We start from the raw sequence: 6,000 nt of genomic DNA, 5'->3' as shown, positions 1-6,000 counted from the left end.
GAAATACCATTTGACCCAGGAATTCCACTCCTAAGAATTTACCCTCAGAATGCAGGAGCCCAGATTCAAAAAGACATATGCACCCCTATGTTTATCACAGCACTATTTACAATAGCCAAGAAATGGAAGCAACCTAAGTGTCCATCAGTAGATGAATGGATAAAGAAGATGTGGTACATATACACAATGGAATATTATTCAGCCATAAGAAGGAAACAAATCCTACTGTTTGCAACAGCATGGATGGTGCTAGAGGGTATTATGCTCAGTGAAATAAGCCAGGCAGAGAAAGACAAGTATCAAATGATTTCACTCATCTGTGGAGCATAAGAAAAAAGCAAAAACTGAAGGAACAAAATGGAAGCAGACTCACAGAACCCAAGAATGAACTAACAGTTACCAAAGGCAAAGGGACTGGGGAGGGTGGATGGGAAGGGAGGGAGAAAGGAAATAAGGGGCATTACAGTTAGTACACATAATGTGTGTGTGGGCACACGGGGAAGGCAGTATAGTGCAGAGAAGACAAGTAGTGACTCTATAGCACCTTACTACGCTGATGGACAGTGACTGTAATGGGGTGTGTGGTGGGGACTTGATAATGGGGGAAATCTGGTAACCACAATGTTGCTCATAGATTGTATATTAATGATACCAAATAAAAATTTATTGCACAAAGAAAAGAAAAGAGATGGTGAGATGATTAGCAAAGGGATGGGTTTAGGGTCTGGAGCTCAAGAGAAAGACTGGGGGGCAAAGATACAGACTTGGGAGATGCAGCATAGGGGTAGTGGCTGCAACTGTCTCAGGAGGATGTTCAGAAAGAGGAGCAGTCAAGGAAGGACTGATTCCTGGGCGATGCCAATATTTAATGGGCAGGCAAAAGACTTCCTATCAAGGGAGGATGTACTTCCTTCCTTGAACCTAAGTGTGGTTTTAAAATCCCTCACTTGTGATCTGAAAAACTAAGATTTCAGTCTGCAGAACATTCCACCTCTCTTTCAAGGGGCAACAAACTAGGTTAAGTAAATATTATTGAGTTACATGCCAAACAGCTATGTCCTTCTCCAGCCCTATTTCTCACCACTGTTTCACAGGAAACTGGCGTCAGCCAAGTCTCCCTGCCCTCCTCCGTTACATGCTCTGTTTTCTACCTCCTCCTCCACCCCCACCCTTCAATCTTAGAGCCTTTACTTATGCTATCTTTCCATCTGAACTGTCCCCACTCCTCTTTGTTTATCCAAAATCCATTCAGCCTTCAGTGCTTCTCCAAAGATCAGCTCACCCCATGAAACCTTCCTCAGTCATTCTGGGTCACACTGACATTCCTTTCCTCTCATGTCTATTGATTTGTGGTACTCACACTTACATTGTCTTGATTGTTGGCTTGATTATTCTCACATGACCCACCAGCTAGACTGGTGCTCCTCCAGAAAAGAAGCTATGCCCTAAGACTCAGTCTCATGTCTTAAGTGCCCAAACTTATGACCCAGATAAGTGTGGGCCTGCTCTTGCCTCCCTTGCCCTGAGAGCTTCTTCCCCACCTCCTGCTGGAGGTTTCTGGGCTGCCCTGAAACAGAGCTCTGGCTCTGGCTTGGGTGGTCTGGCACTGTGTGGATAGGCAGTGTAGCTGCTGAACACTAAAAGGTCTCCTGTGGCCTCAAAGACTTAACATACCTCTTGGAGGGTCCGATCCAAAACTGAGGTTAAAGACAAGTCATCCTTACACGAGAAAATTTAGTCAAGATTCAGTCAAGTTCAGGGCAAAGAAAGAATGTTGCCAAACAGAATGCTTTTCTTTGTAAATGGTTTGAGTTGGTGACAGAGACTCAAACTTAATAGGACTCTTAATCCTGGTAACTTTGGAGTCTGCTATATAGAGTCCGGCTCTTGGGGATGTGCCCTTAGGCTGGGGAAGAGCAGGTTGGGGTTGCTTCAGGTAAGGCCATTCCATCTGTCGTGGAGCAGATGGGGTGGTGAAGGACCCCTTGGCTGCAGCTCTGCCCTGGGCCCCATTCACACATTCACACTGCATGCTGACTGAGAACAGGCAGGTCCCTAAGAAGCCCAGGCCCAAGACCCACACCTGGCCTGAACTCTAAGTTTATAGAATTCTAGGTGTTCACAGAGCTTGACAAAACCCCATTTTTTCATTGCTTAGGAAAATTCCTTTCAGAATGACCTATTTAAAGCAAATTCAGTCAGTGCCAATATCGTTTTGCTTACAGTCTGCATTTTCAAGCTATATGTAGCAGTAGTAGTAGGCATAACAATCTCAGTATTATTTTTTCTCATCCTCTTTAAAGCTAGCCTGAAAATTTGGTTACTTGTGAGCATGTGGGGAAAACAGAACAAGGGATTTGAAGCCAGAAGACTTCTTAGCTGACACCGAACTTCCTTGCACATGAGCTCCCTGGTCAGACAGGCATCACTGGGCTTTGGTTAGGGTCCGGTAGGAGCCTCTGTGTGGAAACGCTTTGCAAACACAAGGGTAAAGGGCTACACAGCAGCTCACAAAAGCTGGCTTGTTTCCAAATATGCTCAAGATTGAATTCTGATCTTAATCTTTTATTAGGATCAAAATAATAAATACAATGGGGTTCAGAAATGATGACAATTGTGGAGAATGACAGGATGTGCTCAGAAGGTGAACTTGAAAGGGGGCAAAGATCAGATGTGTCTCAGGATTATTAAAACAACAGACTTGACAATTGAGATGATAAGGAATTCACAATTATTGGGTAACTGGAGTGGTAATAGAGAAGACTGGTTAAGGAACACAGAGTTTAGATTGAGACAGCTCATATCTGAGGATTAAATGGGATAATGAAATCAGATGCTTGGCCCAATACCTGACATATATAAAAGGTGGTCAATGAACAGAAGGTATTACTGTGATCACTGTGTGCGGAGCATCAGTGTATGCCTGGTGGCTCCTCCTTCCAAGCGCTTAGTGCCTGGGGGCTGGCTCCTCAGCCTCATCATTCTCCAGTTGTTGATTTGACAAGTAAGGATGTCAATTATCTACACAACAATTAATGGTGACCGTGGAGTCATGAGGATTCAGGGCTGGGTTATTTCATGGGCACAGTGGATTTCCCTCACAAATTGCTCATACAGAAAAACTTCTCACCAAATGGGATGTTTCTCTTTGGAATCCCAGGATGTTACAGGCATGCCAGTCCCTGGATGGAGTGGTCGGAAGGAGGAGGTCCGGCTGCTTCCTGCCCTGCTGGAGGTGCTCTCCTGAATGTCTGACATTTGCTGCTTGTGTTCACACTGTGCTGTCAGGGAAGCTCTGGGCATATTCAGAGACGCTCTTTGGGAGACAGTGCTGACTCTTGGAGTTTACATCCCGGAGCCCCAGTGATGTCTGTGCAATGCTACAGGTTAAGTGCAGATGACACGGTGAGTGTCAGTGGCTAAACAAGGATTTGCTGCAGCTGTCAGCCGCCTTTCCCAAATGGGTCAGCCTCATGGGGGCATAAGATGCAGCATAAGCGAGTTCCTTTGTGGTGATGCATAGTCCTGCACGTGTGTGGGGTGGTTACACTAATCTCTACGTGTAAAAAAGTTGCATAGAGGTAACACACAAGCAGACACACATACACAAATACATGCAAAAAGTGTCAAAATCTAAATGAGGTCTATAGATTGTACCAAAGACAATTTCCTGATCTTGATATTATACTAAAGTTACATAAAATGCTACCATTGGGGGAAGCTGGGGAAAGGTAAATGGGAACTTGTTGTGCTATTTTTGCAACTTTGTAAGTCTATAATTATTTCAAAATTAAATTTTTAAAAATGGGTCAGGTTCAAAATGGAGTAATTTCCCTATGTGTTCATTCCATTTTTTACATTTGGGAAGGTGATAGGAGAATCCAATCAGTTAATACATATAAGAGCACCTAGAACAATGCCTGGCAGAATGAAAACAATGCATGCTATTTTTAATACCCTCAAATTCACTTAACCTACTTTCTTAAATGTTTATTTTTAACAAGCAGAATGGTGGTACTTCTACTAAGATGTTTGGAGGTGGTCCCTGCCTCATGACTCTTCCAGCCTGCTGTGCCTGAGAGCAGTACTTTTCCATCTTTAACTGCATGCCAATCACCTAAGGATCTGAGTTTTTAAATGTCAGTTCTGATGTGGTTGATTAGTTGGTTTATAGATAAGAGTTTCTGACCCCAGGAGTTGACAAAAGATGATAGGAACTTTCTTATGCAGGCCTCTGCTGTAAGTGTTTCCATTGCCCGGATAGGAAATACTTGGGGAGCCCTGTGGAAAGACGGTGAATCCCTAGGTGAGTGGTGTAATGTGGCCTTTCCAAGCAGAAAAGGCACTAAGAAGATGGGCTGCATTGCTTCACACATATTATCTCATTAATTCTCAGTTAAGTACTCCGTCACTGTGTTGTTTGACCCCAGTGCTATGCTAGACTCTGAGAAACAGAGGAATAACATAAGCCGCCTGCCTCAGGAAGCTCCAATGGAAGGTGTATGATTTCAATAGAGTGTCCTGTGTGCTAGGAGAGGAATGCATAGAATACTCTGGGAGGCCCAAAAGAGGATTTCAATCAGATGAGGGATCAGGGAAGACTTCTCAGAGAGGGCGACCCTCACACTGAATCCTACAGAAATAGTGGGATTAGCAAGGCAGGCAAGAGGAGGACAGGCAGCATGCCAAGCAGGGGACACACTATGAGCAACAGCACAAAGGCTGAGAGCGGAGAATTGCTTCCCAGAACTATCTAGAGTTAGGTGTGCCTGGAAGCAGCTTGCCTATTGCAGAGTGGCAGGAGATGGTTAATAAGAGTCAGTGGCCAAATTGGTTTGGGAAATTCTGGATTAAGCAAAATTGGACCAATTTTTTTTGCATTAGGGCATCCCAGAGCTTTTGGTATATTCTCCCACATAGAAAGTATCCCAGAAGGCTTTCATATACATAATTTCCCACCCCCATTGTATAGAAACCCATTATTTCAAGATATTATGTGGAGCATGAATTCTGTCAAATACACTTGGGAAATGTTAGGTCACTCAGAATGGATTCTGACCAAGGTTGATATTTACCTGACTCTTAAAGATATTTTTCAGAGAATCTAGAGTGATCGGTAACCCTTACTTTTTTTAGAGCTTCATGGGTAGCTATTGCCATATTAGACTAAACTAGTTTCCCCAAGTCAGTGTCTGCAAGCAGGAAGCCAGTGTTCAGCAGTCCAGCATTACGTTAGCCGGAGGGGATCTGCCTGCTCTACTGGGGAGGATTCTGCCTGCCATTTCTACTGGGGAGGATTCATTCTCAGTGTCTTCTCTGTCCACCAGCTTACACTGTGAAGGAAAATGTTGAAGTGGATAATATTTGTAGGGATTACACAAAAAGGGAACAATGAAAAATCAAAAATTAATAAAAACTTGAAATATATAACCAAGCTTGGGGAATTTATGAAATTGAATGTTGCTTTCATAATAAAAGGAGAACTGGTGATTTTATACCTATATATTTTAATCCTGGAGTGGGCAAAAGACACTCTGGAGTCAATTCAATTCCTCAAAGTATCACAACAAATCATGAGCCCCCGTCCCTTCCACTCCCTCGCTGTCCCACCACGGCACGCATAAGGTCTTTCCACCAACAAAAATATTTTTCATATGCCCTATAATAGAATTTACTGCCTCCGTTTTCCACCAGCCCTTCCTTGATTATCAGCCCATCAGATATTTATAGTGGCTTTTTCAAGGTACAAGTGCTCTGAGTTCAGTCCCCAGGGCCAGGCACCAATGAAATGTCTGGCATTCAGGTTCACTCTTGCTTCGCTGGTGCTGTCTGTGAGCCGTCTTTGTCTATCTGGACTTCAGGCTTTATTCTTTAGGGTTTTCATTCTTCCAAACAAATGATAAATACTGGTGGATTCTAGCTAGAGAGAAGATAGTATCTACCTAGAATACAGAAAAAGAGGAGTTTCATCAGAGAATATGCAGCACCTCTCATGTTTTG

This window comes from Manis pentadactyla, chromosome 13 (assembly GCF_030020395.1).
Source record: "Manis pentadactyla isolate mManPen7 chromosome 13, mManPen7.hap1, whole genome shotgun sequence".
NCBI lineage: Eukaryota > Metazoa > Chordata > Mammalia > Pholidota > Manidae > Manis > Manis pentadactyla.
The sequence above is the reverse complement of the archived record's forward strand: the minus strand, read 5'-3'. Positions refer to the sequence as shown.